Source organism: Mobula birostris, chromosome 3 (assembly GCF_030028105.1).
Source record: "Mobula birostris isolate sMobBir1 chromosome 3, sMobBir1.hap1, whole genome shotgun sequence".
Classification (NCBI taxonomy): Eukaryota; Metazoa; Chordata; class Chondrichthyes; order Myliobatiformes; family Myliobatidae; genus Mobula; species Mobula birostris.
In genome coordinates this window covers 157,039,744-157,056,098 of record NC_092372.1, presented here as the reverse complement: position 1 = coordinate 157,056,098, position 16,355 = coordinate 157,039,744, and the positions used below count along the sequence as shown (strand labels likewise).

At 40.8% G+C, this 16,355-nt stretch overlaps 1 long non-coding RNA gene across 1 annotated transcript in view; it reads right to left on the bottom strand.

The window, feature by feature from the left end:
* LOC140195364 (uncharacterized) overlaps positions 1 to 16,002 on the bottom strand; it is a 42,946-nt gene extending 26,944 nt beyond the window's left edge. Inside the window, exons 1-2 of the long non-coding RNA XR_011885438.1 lie at positions 15,815 to 16,002; positions 12,033 to 12,275 (exon numbers count right to left, since the gene is read on the bottom strand). This is a non-coding gene — a long non-coding RNA (uncharacterized lncRNA). The remainder of the gene's footprint in view (positions 1 to 12,032; positions 12,276 to 15,814) is intronic.
* Between the last annotated feature and the right edge of the window lie 353 nt (positions 16,003 to 16,355).

The following is a 16,355-nucleotide window of genomic DNA, read 5'->3' as shown; positions in this document are numbered from 1 at the left end:
GACCCAGTGCAATAGAAAAACGACAACGAGTATACAGTGCACCTGTGGCAAAATTTGTAAGAATCAGAAAGGCTTGAAAATCCACCGGTCAAGGATGAAGTGCAAAGAGCAACAGAGAGCACCACAATGTGCAGATTGCCAATCTGGTGAGACAGAGGAGGAGCAGGGTCAGGAAGCACCCCACAGTACCCAGAGCCTCTGCGTGGTGCAAGCTGTGCGTCCCAACATCACATCTCAGACTGTGCGGATCAGATGGCCCAAAGCCTGCCAGACAGCAGAGTGGCAAAGATTTGATGAGGATGTAGATCTAGTGTTGGAAACAGTGGCCAAAGGTGGTGTGGAGAGGAGATTGCAGATAATGATGACATTGATATAACTGTGGCAGCAGAAAGTTTTGGTACTGAGGAAGAGAAGTGGGCCAAACAGCCAAACAACAGAGCCACCAAGATCCACAACATCCGGAAAGAACTCAAGGTGCTCAAGCAACAACATAAATTAGCAAACTATGAGGAAAGGGCACCGCTGGAAGAACTGCGTGTGATGCTGAGGAAAAGGCTCATAACTCTGAGGAGAGCAGAGCAACATCGAAGGTGCAGGAGAGAAAGAGCACAGAAAAGATATGCATTTATCAGCAACCCATTTCTGTTCACCAAACCTCGGGTCAGAAGAGAAGCAGAAAGCTGTCTTGTACAAAGGAACAGATGGACCACCATCTTCGAAGCACCTTCAGTAAACCGGACAGAGAAGTTGAATTGGGAAACTGTGATGCCCCCATCACCCCCGCAGAACCAGCAGAGGCTTTCGACCTTCGAGAGCCTCTCTTGAAGGAGGTTCAGCAAGTAGTCAAGAAACCCAGAGCTGGCTCAGCTCCTGGTCCAAGTACAACATCTACAAACGCTGCCCCCGGCCTCTCCAGTGACTGTGGAGAATCCTCAAAGTCGTCTGGAAGAGAGGCAAAGTGCCCAAGCAATGGAAGTATGCAAACGGAGTGTGGATTCCAAAAGAAGAGGACTCCAAGAACATCAGCCAGTTTAGGAAAATATCCTTGCTGAGTGTTGAAGGGAAGATCTTCTTCAGCGTGGTGGCAAAGCACCTAGCAGAGTACTTCCTGAGGAACAATTATGTTCACACCTCCGCCCAGAAGGGTGGCGTTCCAAGGCTACCAGGCTGCTTGGAGCACACTGGAGTCATCACACAGCTCCTGAGAGAGGCCAGAGAAAATAAGGGTCTCGGCCTGAAACATCGGCTGTACCTCTTCCTAGAGATGCTGCCTGGTCTGCTGCGTTCACCAGCAACTTTGATGTGTGCTGCTTGAATTTCCAGCATCTGCAGAATTCCTCATGGAAGGGTGACTTAGTGGTTTTGTGGTTGAATTTGGCCAATGCTTATGGGTCAATCCCCTACAAGGTTGTTGAAGATGCACTGAAAAGGCACCATGTTTCTGAAGGAATTAGAGGCCTCCTTATGGACTACTACAACGGATTCCAGCTGAGAGCCTCAACAGGGCCAATAACATTAGACTGGCGCAGGCTGGAGATTGGTATCATCACAGGCTGCACCATCTCAGTCATCCTTTTTGCCCTGGCAATGAACATGCTGGTAAAATCTGCAGAGCCAGAGTGACGAGGCCCGAAATCAAGATCTGGGATCTACCAACCACCAATACGAGCCTTCAGGAATGATCTGACTATCACTACGTAGTCAGTGCCTGGTGCTAGGTGGATTCTTAAGGGGCTGGAAAGGTTGATGAGGTGGGCAAGGATGTCCTTTAAGCCTGAAAAATCAAGATCTGTCGTACTGAAGAAGGGGAGAGTACAGGAGCAATTACGTTTCTCTATTGAGGACATTCCAATTCCTACCATCACAGAGAGCCCTGCTAAAAGTCTTGGGAAGATGTTTGATGCAACACTCAGAGATAAGGCAGCAATAAGGAACACCTGTGGGGAGTTTGAACAATGGCTGCCAGAGGTTGACAGGACTGGCCTTCCAGGGCAGTTTAAGGCATGGATTTACCAGCACGGAATTCTACCCAGAATCCTATGGCCACTGCTTCTCTGAGAGTTTCCAATTTCCACTGTTGCTGAATTAGAGAGGGTAGTCAGCCAGTTCCTGCAAGGATGGCTGTGTTTACCAAGGAACATCAGCAGCATCGCTCTGTGCGGGAATAAATGCAAACTGAGGCTCCCCCTGAAATCCATCGAGGAGGAGTTCAAGGTTTTGTGAGCGACAGAGATGCTGCAGATCCAAAGGTTGCCGGAGCAAGAGTGGCAGTGAGAGCTGGAAGAAAGTGGAGAGCTGAAGCTGCAGTGGAAGAAGCTGCGCCACAAAGTGCTGGTGGGGGCAGTCGCCAAGGGAGGATAGTTAGTCCTGACGAAGGGTCTCGGCCTGAAACGTCGACTGCACCTCTTCCTAGAGATGCTGCCTGGCCTGCTGCGTTCACCAGCAATTTTTATGTGTGTTGTGCCAAGGGAGGAGTTGGACTTGGAAGCCTTGAAGTCCCCCATTTTGACAAAGTCCAAAGGAAAGAGCAACGAGAACTGGTCCAGAATGAAGTAAGGACAGCTGTGGAGGAGGAGAGGCCCAGCAGAGCAGTGGCAATGAAACAGCAAGGAACCTGGACCAAATGGGAGCAGGTGATCGAGCGAAAGAGCACGTGGAACGATCTCTGGAAAGCGGATCCACATTGCATCAAGTTCCTTATCCAGGCTGTTTATGGCATCCTTCCTAGCCCATCCAACCTGGACTGCTGGGGCCTTGCAGAACGACCAGCTTGCCCCCTCTGTGAGAAGACCGGTACGCTACAGCACATTCTGAGCTGCTGCCCCAGAGCTCTTGCCGATGGCCATTATCAGTGGCGGCACGACCAGGTCCTCTGGCCAATTACTGAGACAATCCGCAGCACCCTTAACATCTACCGGAAAACAAGTCCGGTTAAGAATACCATCTGCTCTGTCAAAGAGGGGGAAAGACCAATAGAACACCAGAAAGCAACCGGGTTGCTCTTCACTGCGCAGGACTGGAAGCTAAAAGCAGACTAGGGAAAATAGCTGCAGTTTCCTCCCCACATCACAGAGACTACACTGCGGCCCGACATTGTGTTGTGGTCTGACTCAATGAAGCACGTTCTTACACTTGAGCTTATCGTGCAGTGGGAAGAACATATGGAGGAGGCCTCTGAGCGGAAAAGAGCCAAGTATGAAGATCTGAAGAATATCTGCCAAAGAAGAGGCTGGAGACCACAGTATTGGCCTGTGGAGGTTGGGTGTCGTGGCTTTGCACGTCAGTTGCTCTACAAAGTATACACTGTACTTGGAATCATGGGAGAGAGAAGAAGGAGAGCCATTTCTACCACCACAGATGCAGCAGAGAAAGCATCACGATGGCTCGGGATAAAGAATGCAGATCCGTGTGTTGCTGCTAGGGCACAGACCGGGGTCTGATCAACCCCGGTCGGGTCGCCTGGGCGAGGGTGTATGATGTTGAAAGACCCGAAACACCCGACGACCCCAGGTAACATCACTGATGATGTGCCCTTGCTTAGCATCATGCAGATGTTTCTGTAAGAAGAATGGAATAAAGAATTTGATTGACCGTCAACACCCTTCATTTGTTAAAGGAGTGCTCATGGTTTTAGTTACTGAACTTAACTTGTGGCAAACAATTATTATGCAACTGTTCAACCACAAGACAATTACAGGGAGACTAGAGTGAGATGCTGGTTTTAAAAATTAAAAAAAAGATCAGAAATCATCCATCAACTTGTGGTAACTTACAACTCATGAGGCACCTTATCCTATAACTTAAGTGGATAATATACTCCTCAGAAACTCTGTGCATCACACAAACAATTTTTTAAGCAGAATCCAGTAATGTATGGAAATGTGTTACTTTTACAAAATAGTTTCTGTTTAGTCATTTGCAAGTAGATGTTTTGCTGAAAAACTGCTAATTTCACTTGATGACAATTAGCAAATGACAACCAGGCATCTGCAAAAACTAGAAAGAGTATTCCAAAAGTTGTAAGGTTTTTGTTTTTCTTGTGATATCGTCTATTTGGCTATGTTCTGTAGTAGACCACTATCATTTATCTTTTGGTATCAAAGCTTTGAGAACAAAATAGAGGAGATAATTTAGATCATTGTTGGGGCTGCTAAGGCACAGTGTGGTTGATAATCTCATAGCACTGACCTCAGTCTTAAAGCAAATACCTCCAACTAAAATGCATTATAACATTTAATTAATTTTGATCCATATTTAGCATTTTCAATTATGAAACTGGCTAGGAAGAGAATAGATTATGTCAGAATCAGAATCAAGTTTAATATCATTGGCATATGTTGTGAAACTTGTTAACTTTGCAGCAGCAGTACAATGCAATACATGAAAACATAGGAAAAAAAACTGTGAATTACAGCAAGTATATGTACTGATTAGTAAATAGTTAAATTAAATAAGTAGTGCAAAAACAGAAATGTGAAAAACGTGAGGTAGTGTTCAAGGGTTCAATGTCAATTCAGAAATTGATAGTGGAGGGGGACAAGTTGGTCCTGTATTGTTGAGTGTGTGCCTTCAGGCTTCTGTACCTTCCTTACTGATGGTAACAATGAGAGGTGGGCATGTCCTGGGTGGTGGGGGTCCCTAATGATGGACTTCAACTTTTCAACTTATTGAGGCACTGCTCCTTATGTCTTTGATACTATGGAGGCTAGTGCCAATGCTGGAGCTGACTAATTCTACAACTCTCTGCAGCTTACTTCGATCTTTTGCAGTAACCCCCCCCCCCCCCACACACACCATACCAGATGGTGATGCAGCCAGTTAGAATGCTTTCTATGGTATATCTGAAGAAATTTGTGAGTGTTTTAGGTGACATAGAATCTCCTCAGACTGCTGATGAAATACAGCCACTCTCGTGCCTTCTTTATAGCTGCATCAATATGCTGGGACCGGGTTAGGTCCTCAGGGATAGTAACATTCAGGAGCTTGAAACTACTCACTCTATCCACTTCTAAGTCATCTACCAGGACTGTCGGAGAACAAGTCATATGAGTGAAACAAAGCCATGAGAAAGTACTGAGTAAAATCTACTGTGAAAACTATCAGAGACTGTGAGATAATTAGGCAGGTAGGAATTTAGAATAGATGTCGTAAATGAAATATGTGGAGATACTTGGATATCTCTAAATGGTTACTGGGGTGGTGAGAAAGGGCAGCTGAATATATGAATTAAACACATGGGTTTTGGGCTAACTGAATATGAGGTATATAAGGTAGCAAATGTTAGTGGGAAGTTGGATGATTGGGAAGCTTTTAAAATCCAACAAAAGGCAACTAAAAAAGCTATAAGAAGGGAAAAGATGAAACATGAGGGCAAGCTAGCCTATAATATAAAGCAGGATACCAAAAGTTTTTTCAGTTATCTAAGTAATAAAAAGGGAGGTGAGTGTTGATATTGGACTAATGGAAAATGATGCTGGCGAGATAGTAATGGGGGACAAAGAAATGGCAGATAAACTTAATAAGTACTTTGCTTCAGTCTTTAGTGTGGAAGACACGAGCAGTATGCTAGAGGTCCGTAAGTGCCAGGCAACAGGAATAAGTGCCATTGCTATTACGAAAGAAAAAGTGTGAGGCAGACTGAAAGATTTTAAGGTGGATAAGTCACCTGGCCAGATGGACTACATCCCAGAGACCTGAAAGTAGTTGCTGAAGAGATAATGGATACACTAGTCATGATCTTCAAGAATCACTTGATTCTGGCATGGTCCTGCAGGACTGGGAAATTGGCAATGTCACTCCACTCTTTGAGAAAGGAGGAAGACAAAGGAGAGGAAATTATAGGTCAGTTAGCCTAACCTCAGTGATTGGGGAAGTGTCAGAGTCCATTATTAAGGGCAAGGTTTCAGGGTACTTGAAGACTAATGATAACTATAATGATAAGTCAAAGTCAGCATAGTTTCCGTGAAAGGAATTCTTTCCGTGTTAGAATTCTTTGAGGAAGTAACAAGCAGGATGGACAAAGGAGAAGTGGTGGATTTCATTTACTTAGATTTTCAGAAGGCATTTGATAAGGTGCCTCACATGAGGGTGCTTAACAAAATAAAATCCTATGGCGTTACAGGGAAGATACTGGCATGGATAGAGGAATGGCTGACAAGCAGGAGGCTGCGAGTGGAAATAAAGGGGGCCTTTTCTGGTCAGCTGCCGGTGACTAGTGATGTTCCTCAGGTGCCCGTATTGGGACTGCTACTTTTCACATTGTTTGTCAATGATTTAGGTAGTGGAATTGATGGCTTTGTGGCAAAGTTTGTGGATGATATGAAGGTAGATGGAGAGGTAGATAGTGCTATGGAAGCAATGTGATTGCAGCAGGCCTCAGACAAATTGGAAGAGTGGACAAAAAAGTGACAGATGGAATACAATGTAGGGAAATGTATGATAATGCATTTTGGTAAAAGGAACAATAGTGTAGACTATTATCTAAATGGGGAGAAAATTCAAACATCGGAGGTGCAAAGGAACTTAGGAGTCCTTGTGCAAGAATCTCAGAAGGTTCATTCACAGTAATGAAGACAAATGCAATGTTGGCATTTATTTCAAGGGGTGTAGAATGTAAAAACAAGGAGGTAATTTGAGACTTTATAAAACACTAGTCAAGCTGCAGTTGGAGTATTGTCAACAGTTTTGGGACCCTTATATAAGAAAGGTTGTATTGTCATTGGCGAGAGTCTAGCGGAGGTTCATAAGGATGATTCTGGGAATGAAGGGGTTAACACTTGAGGAGCATTTGGCAGGTTTGGGTCTGTACTCACTGAAATTTAGAAGAATGCATGGGGATCTCATTGAAACCTAACTTATGTTGAAAGGACTATATAACGTGAATGTGGAGAGGATGTTTTCTCCGGTGGGGGTATCCAAAACTAGAGGGCACAGCCTCATAATTGAGGGGCGACCTTTTGGAACAGAAGTAAGGAGGAATTTTTTAGCCAAACAGTAGTGAATCTGTGGAATGCTCTGCCACAGACATCAGTGTAGGCCAAGTCCGTGGGTATATTCAAAGCGGAAGTTGATAGAGTCCTGATTGGTTGGGGCATCAAAGGATATGGTGACAGGGCAGGTGTATGGGGTTAAATGGGATGTGGGATCAGCCATGATGAAATGGTAGAATGGAGTCGATGGGCTGAATGGCCTAATTTTGCTCCTACGTTTATGGTCTTATGGTCACCACCTCACACTCTCTCCAGTAGCAAATTGCGCTGATGCACTATCTAAGTTCATGTTTTCTTTCCATTCTTTTTTCACAGCAAAGGGAAATTACTGGCAGACCTGCTTAAGGGAAAAGGAATAGCACTTACACTTCTTAGTTGAATTTGTCAGAATTGCCAGGTGAAATGTTACTCAAATTTTGTGCAGTCTTGACAAAGTTTTCCAAAGGCTTTTGTTATATTTTTAAACATCTTCACACCTCTATCAGTCATGGTCATGAATCAGTATCTTTTTGAGTAATGCCCCTTCAGAACTTGAACTAGTCAAACTGTTTTTAACTAAAACCTTGTTGTTGACATCAGCTACCAAAATGCTGTACAACTTCTGTAATGAATACTGGCAGGCAATGCCAAGCAGGTGCTAAAACAGTCTGAAAGCAGTGGTTCAAAAAACTGGTTTCAGTCCTTTACCAAAATAACATCTTGTGCTATATTTCAGTTTGCCAGCTTATTCACTTCTTCAGCATGTGAAAAATTTGACTAATATCTCTGCAAAGGTTTGACGAATTAAGGACAACTCCTGCGTCTACAGCCTCTGGAGATGGACCTACAGGACTAGGTCACTGTTTCAAGGGATTGGCAGTGACAACATGAGAAAAAGTATAAAATGTTGAAGTTTGGGGGTGAGGAACGGAATGAAGGACAATAAATATTTTACAGTAGGAAAGAAAATAAAATTAACTGGCACATAATATGCTTTGAAGCAGAGGCATTTGTTGATGGCTAAGATTTGCTATGCAGGCAAAAATAGGAGATATGAATGACATAAATACATTATTGAATAAAAACAGTGCAAAAACATAAATCTTTTACTGGAGCAAGGAGATACTAAAGGTAAATTATTTTAGATTGCAAATTTTCAAATGCTTTCAAACTCCCTGTCTTTATATACTCAGTGGCTACTTTATTAGGTATGCCTGTACAGCTGCTAATTACTGCAAATGTCTAATCAGCCAATCATGTGGCAGCAGCTCAATGTGTAAAAGCACGCAGACATGTTCAAGAGGTTCAGTTGTTGTTCTGAATGGGGAAGAAATGTGATCTAACAGACTTTGACCACGGAATAATTGGTGATGCAAGATGGGGTTGTTTGAGTATCTCACAAATTGCTGATCTACTGGGATTTTCATGTCTCTAGAGTTTACAGAGAATGGTCCCTAAACAAAAAATAACATCCAGTGAGATACAGTTCTGTGGGCAAAAATGCCTTGTTAATGAAAGACATCATAGGAGAATAGTCAGACATAAGGAACATCCTCTCCACATTCTCTCTGCCTTTCAATATTTGGTAGATTTCAAGGAGATCCTCTCTCGTTCTTTTAAACTCCAGCGAGTACAGGCCCAAAGCCATCAAACATTCCTCATGCATTAACCCTTTCAATCTTGGAATTATTCTTGTGAACCACCTCTGGAATTTTTCCATTGCCAGCCCTGCTCACAATACTTCAAATGCGGTGTGATAAATCCTCCGCATTACATCCTTGCTCTTATATTCCAGTCCTCTTGAAATGAGTGCTAACATTGCATTTACCTTCCTTATCACTGTCTGAACCTGCAAATTAACATTTAGAGAATCCTGCACAAGGACTCCTAAGCCCCTTTGTTTCTCTGGTTTTCTCCCCAGTTAGAAAATAGTTCAAACCTTTATTCCTTCTACCAAGATGCATAACCGTATACAGTACTTCCCTTAAGCTAAATTCCATCTGCCTCTTCTTTACCCATTCTCCCAATTTGTCCAAGTCCTTTTGCAGACTCTCCACTTCTACAACATTACCTGGCCCTCCACCTGTCTTTGTATTGTCCACAAATTTGGCCACAGAGACCACTAACGTACACTCAGTGGCCACTTTATCAGTTACAGGAGGTATTATTTTGGAAACCATCTTTCAATGGGTGATAGAACATGGATCTAAAATGTCAGTGATCTAAATTGTACTGACTATTGTCAGATCTGTCAGTTCATCTTAATAGATCTTAATAAGCACAGTATATGAAACCTAATTGGTTTCACTGAGAATTTTAAGACAAAGATTTGGAAGGCAAAATGAAGATATGTTATTTTTAATACATTTTACTTTATATTTTTAAATATTTATGTTCTTTTCAGATACCATTATTTTCTTAAAAAATGGAATAACATTTAATATTTTAATTTTTAACAAATTTAATTTATATATATATCAGAGGCATTCCAAACCTACTAATACCGAACAGATTCACTAAAGCCCTGAGACCATCTTGCTATTTGTCAAAGACTACCAGAGATGTGGCATCTGCTCAATACCCTGTCATCACCTAATCCATGCCACTGTACTTTGGGATATAGAAGATAATGAAGTGACCTCAGTTTACAAGTAGTAATCTGGGCAATAGTGATTGAACCAACATGAGGCAGATTACATCTTGTAGTTCATTGAGGCACATGAATTCCATAAGCACTTCTGTCAAGCATACCTTATTGATGTTTTTGCTTTTGTTTTCATTTTGTTCATCTGTTCTACTGTTACCTATTCTCCTCAAATTGCTAAATACAGAAAAAATTTATACTTCGCATTTTGGTTGGCCAAGTGGCAATGCTGATATCGCCCAGGCTGTGAAAATGATGAGCACCAACTAATGCTGTCTCTCAGTTTTGTATTTCAAGCATTAGTAATTGGTTTATTATTGTCACATTTGCTGAGATACAGTGAAAGGCTTTGTTTTTCTGCCATCCAAACAGATTATTCCATACATACACAAGTACATTGAGATAGTACAACATGAAAACAATAAGAGAATGCAAAACATAGTATTACAGTTACAGAGAAGGTGCAGTGCACATAGATCAATAAAGTGCAAGGGCTATGACGAGGTATATTGAGAGATCAAGAGATCATCTTAATCGTACAACTTTCAATATGGTGCTGAAGCGAGGCAAGACTTTGCGGTGACTTCGACAGATCCTGTTTATTTTAAGCTGCTTCTTTCTAAAAGTTTTCATTAAAATCTGGGAGAAAGTTATAAATAAGAATTTGGATAGGTGCATGGATGGAAGGGGTATGGAGGGAAAAAGTTGTAAATAAGAACCGAAAGACCATTCACACCCTGGTTTCATCAACAGTTGATTGTTAGACCCAATGCAAAGAGAAACATTTTGTGGTGGATTTGAAGTTGATGAGAGTTTTGTGAAATTTTAGCATCAAAACTGACTTGTTTGGAGGGCTGAATAGTACAAAAATATGCTAAAATATAAAACCACTTGTTTCATATTGTTTCATCATTTACGCCTGCCTACTTCCCATATTAACAGAGGTACGAGGTGAGTCACCAACGTTGAAAAGCAAAGGGAAGGCTGCCCTTTATGCCAAGGAGATGGAAGGTAAATATTGGGAAGTATTCGCTATGGAATACCTTTGACTATTGCATGGAGGGGCTTACAGTGAAGCTGCAATAATACACCAGTCTTTGGGCTTTGTTAGTACAAGATTAATAGTTTTTTTAGATTCTTGAATGTTATTCCAAATACATATTTATTTCTCTTTCTTTTCATATATGTTGCACAATGGTAGAATATGTTCTCCAGCAAACTCAGTAGGTTTAAAGGAAATATCCGGACCCTGTTTCTGACTGCAGGTCTTCCCATATTCTTTACTTCTGGTGTTCCGAGGCCCACAGTGCAAACTTCTATCCTGGCTGCACTCCAGATTCTTGCTTCGGCCCTAGCTGTATGCTCTGCCTGCCCCAGCTCACATTCCAGACTATTGAGATTACACAACAATTGAATACTGTGTTATTGGAGTTTTACTGCACCTGAACTGGATGCATTTTAGAGAAGCTCCACTAGGTTAGTTCCTGGAATGAAAGGGTTGTCTTAAGCGTAGGTTGGGCCTGTAATTACAGGAATATAGAAGAATCAGAGATGATCTTTGTGTGATATACAGGGTTATGAGTGGTCTCAGCTGGCTTTAGAATTAGTGGACACCTATTGAACACAAGAGGGCAAGAGGAAGAGGGTTTACATTTCTTTGAAAAGGTCATGAATCTTTTTAATTCTGGAGTAGTAATCACTGGGCACATTCAAGGCAGAAAGAGTTCAGATTTGGACTTATGGGAGAGTTAGGAATTCTGGGAACAGGTTGGAAAGTGGAGCTAAGTGCAGGACCAGATCATCCAGATCTGTACAAAATATGGACCAGACTTGAGGGCCACATCACCTAAGCCAAGCCTGAATTCCTATCTCTGTAATGTTGATCTCACGAATGGTTTGCTTTACCACTTGAAAGAAGTGTACAGGAGAGAATGATACCAGAAGTAGTTAACAAAGAAATTAAAATGGAGTTCCACAAAATATGTGGACAGATAAATAAAATAACTAATGTGATCTTCCAGTATCCTTAGTTTTCTGTGACCATGATTTTCATACCATTCTTTTTCAGAATTATTCTGAATAATAACCTACCACAACTACACTACTGGTGTCCAACCTGAAAACTCTTTAGTAAAAAAAGGGAAAAAGCAGAATAAAATTAATATTTATGAGATAAACAACATCCAGGAATTTCAGAGTAACTACAGCAGTGTAGGGGGTCAGGTACTGTATATGCAGTTAAAGTTCTGAATGGTTGATCTTAAAGACATGAGTTTGCATCCCAACAGCTGTGGAATTTAAATTCAGATAATAAAATAAATTTGGAATGTTAATAATAGTAAACACGAAACTGTGGAATTCTCCTTAAAACCCATTTAGTCCATTCTTGTTCTTAATCAAAGAAAATCTGCCATTCTTACCTGAGTTGATGGGACCTAAGTCCCATCAATGTAGTTACTTCTGAAATGCCTCCTCAGAAGCAATTAGGGATGGACAATAATTGTTGGTGTTGTCAGTGATGTCCGTATTCTGTGACTGAATAAAAACTAAATTAATCCTGCACACTCACAAGAAAGCAATGACTGCAGCATTGTAGCTCATCTACAGTCTGTTCTGCATGAGTGCATCTTCTCCTTTGGGACTGAAGGATTGTGGAATTAACCCTTGAATATACAAAAGACAGAAATGATATTCATTAGTTCCAATTTCTTTGTATTAATAAAGTCTGTGCTTCAGATTTAGCACCTTACTGACATCTGTGTAATGCGGTCTTACCAGAAAAACAAATTCAATGAACTTTATCACTCTCTTCACAGTCTGCCAATATACCCTAAAATTAAATTCTATTCAGAGAAATTTATGAATATATTACAAATAGAACTGAAAGAAAATCTACTCTCATAACCCCGTGCATCTATTTTTGAAGTTGGTAATTAAGGTTTTAATTGATTTGGCTAAGATTCTGTCCTACACAATCCCTAGAAGAAAAAGAACGACTAACTTCAACATTGATTTTATATTAGCAGCATTAAAATCTTTTTGTTTTACAGTGTGATGTACCATCGGCATATTTAGGGTCAAGTTCACTTAACCTTTTAGCCTGTGTCTGCTTTACTTTTTTTTTGTATGAACTCAGCGCTGTAATCATTTTGGCAGTCAACCAAGAAAATACAAAAACTGATGTTAGCAAAATAGTTTACGTATCTGTATCTCATAAACAGATAGTGAGGAACATATATGAATCGATCTTTTTATGTAACTATGTGATTAACTCTTCTGGGCTCAGTCTGGTCTGTATATTTTGGCTGAGTTGTGAATTATAGCTCAATGGCAGCTTGCCCACTAATTGGCAGGAAATTGTATACAGTGGCAGCAGTGACAGAGCCATGGTCAGCTTATAGGTTTGAAAATCAGCTCACAGAAGTAAAGTGTTCAGATGATGTTTAGTATCCACCTATTCCGTTGGGTGTTGGGAGGATTAATGGGTCTCACAGAAGATCTGGATTAAAGGTGGTGTGCTAGAAGGGGAGGCGGGATAAACTTGGGTTGTATTTTCTGGAGTAGTAAAGGCTGAGGAGAGACCTAATAGAAGTTTATAAGATTACGAGGGGGAATAGATAGAGTAGACAGCCAGTATCTTTTCCCCAAGGCTGGAATGTATAATGCAAGACGGCATGCATTTCAGGTGAGAGGGAAGATGTTGTAGTTCAGCAGAACATCATATGACAAAGGGCCTATTGCTCTGCTGTACAGTTGTTCTATGTTCTATCACATAGTTCATATATATCTATATACAGCATTGTTCCTTGCTGCACAGGGAAAAAGTAATGACCTAGCTAGTTGGGAGATCCCAATCAAAACAAAGACTGACACTATTTTCACTTTCTCATTTTTAAAGTTCTGATGAAGTGTCAAGCTGAAATATTAATCAAATCACAAACAGGAGAAAATCTGCAGAATATGGAAATCCAAGCCACGTACACAAAATGCTGGAGGAACTCAGCAGGCCAGGCAGCATCAAAGGAAATGAGTACAGTCCATACTTCGGGCCGAAATGTCGACTATACTTTTTTACGTAGATGCTGCCTGTCCTGCTGAGTTCCTCCAGCATTTTGGGTGTGTAGCTGAAATATTAATGCTGTTTTCTACTCTGTAAATGTTGCTTCACGAGTTGATCATTTCCAGAACTTTTTGTTTCATATTTAGTATGATGGTATGAGTTACAGATTCTTTGCTTTTTCTAGTCAATATTCAGATCTTCTTTGATAAAGGAGAAATGCATGATTCATCTACTATTGCTAATATTTGCTATTTTCCTACATTGATAGTGGTTATTAGGTGATGGGTATATACAAGTATTGGAATTCACTACAGAGCTAATAAAATTCAAAATGAGAAATAGCTGCAATTGCAAGACTACTGAGCAGTTAATGCCTATTTACACCACATTTACCAGAATGAGACAGGAAACCGTAGTTTAGTTTCCAGCCAAAGAGAACTGGATTTATGGTGCCTGACTCTTGTTTGAATTTGAAACTGCTTTGCAAGGAGTTTGCAAGGAAATCAAAATGAGGTTCAGCTGGTTTATAATTTACTTTGGAGCTTTAGTTTTAGAAAATAGAACATAGAACAGTACAGCACAGGAACAGGCCTTTTGACTTAACGATGTTATGACAAATTAATTAAACATATAACACCTAATTAAACTAATCTCTTCTGCCTGCACCTGGTCTATATCCCTCCAGTCTCTGTACGTTCATGTGCCTTTCTAAAAGTTTATTTAATATCTATGTCGTATCTGCCTCCATCACAACCTGGCAGCGTATTCCAGACACGCAACACTCTCTGTAAACAAAACCTGCCCGCACATCTCCTTTGAACCTTCCTTGCCTTAAGTGTATGCTTTCTAGTTTTAGTCATCTCAGCCCTGGGAAAAAGATGCCAACACTCTGTCTCCTTTATCCCTTCCCCATTCTTGCTCCCATATTGCTTCTTTTCTTCTCCTCACCTGTCTATCACCTCCCTCTGGTGCCCCTCCTCCTTCCCTTTATCCCATGGTCTACTGTCTTCTCCTATCAGATTCCTACTTCTTCAGCTCTTTAGCTCTTCTACCTATTTCCTCCCAGCTTCTTACTTTACCCCCCTTCACCCATCTTCCCCCTCACCTGGTGTCACTGATCACCTGCCAGTTTGTATGCTTTCCCCTCCTCCGGTCTTCTGCTTCCCCCTTCCTCCCTAGTCTTGATGAAAGGTCTCAACCTGAAACATCGACTGTTCATTCCACTCCTTAGATGCTGCCCGACTTGCTGAATTCTTCAGCACTTTGTGTGTGTTCCTCAATATTTACAGGATTTGCAAAATCTCTTGTGTTTGTGACTATCTGTCTATGCCTCTCATAATTTTAAAATTCTGTTCACTACTAAAGGGTTACTTTAGGATGTTTTGCATTTATATTTGTCATTGTGTTTGGATGCTCTGGATTTATACCTTCTGTCCTGGAAAACAAATGTGATAGCAAATGATTCCCTCCAGGGAGTTTCCCTCTATATTACTCTGCCACAAGGTTTGAGTTTAAAGTCCAGATTGATGGACACTAAGTCTTTCCCCCATAATACGACATTTGCAATATCAAATGAACTCCTTATATCAGTAGCATTCTCTATAATTACTTGAGAAGGGCGAATTGGCTGAACATGCAGCCTTCAATGCTTGAAAAATGTTTACTGAAGCAGGAATTTAAGATGGAATCCTAAAATATGCAATGATTCCACAATTACTTATGAATTGTGTAGTAGTGCTGGAATCAATGTCCAATATTTATATTGTATAAATTAGGTGATCTTTCTAAGTTAATCATGCCTAATTGTGAATAAATATTTCACTCAGACACTGTATACCTCACTATTAATTTCCAATAAGTGAATTTGTTGCTAGTTCTTCTCAGTCTTCTGTTACAAGACTTCAGCTACCATAAGTTTCTGTGTCAGCACTGCTCCATAAATTTGTTTCCTTAATTTCTGCTATGCATTACACACTTCAGCTGCATTCAAGGTTGCTTCCCGTGTTAATTGTTTTATTTAATAAAAACAGGTATCTTGGTAGCATGTTTGCAAAACAAGTCACTCAACTGACAAACAAGAAGAAAGAGAAGCAGGAATCCCAGTGTGAGCTATACTTCAGAGTTTTTCTTTAATATGATTACCTGTTTTCTAAGTATCTTCAAGACATCAGATTTTCTTTAAGGTGGTCTTGTAGGTTTTTATTCATGGATAAGTCACAGTAGTACTTAATAAGCATTAGCATGTCCAAATATAGTGAAATGCCATTAAAAGAAAATCGTTAAACACATCTATGCTATGAGCCACAGTCAGCATCTGTTATCCGCAGTCAGCTATGTGCTTTTCTTGGAACTGAGCTGTGGGACAGCTTTTTGAGCGAGACTGCATACATAAAGAAAAGTCCCATTTATTTCCGTTGATCCTTTTGCTACCACCCTAGACTTCTGCAAAGTGGTTTCCTCTACCTACCCACTCTACTGCCTATATACCGCATGTTAAATTAAAAATAAACTAAAGATATGCTGAAAAAAAAACAGAATATGCACACATTGTCCTGATCAATGGGAATCATGCTGGTCATTTATTATACTTACTAATGATAATGGAATCATGGAATTAATTTGCATTTTAGAAAGATATGAGGCAGAGCCTTAACTTAAAATCTGCTTAATAAACTTAAAGCCT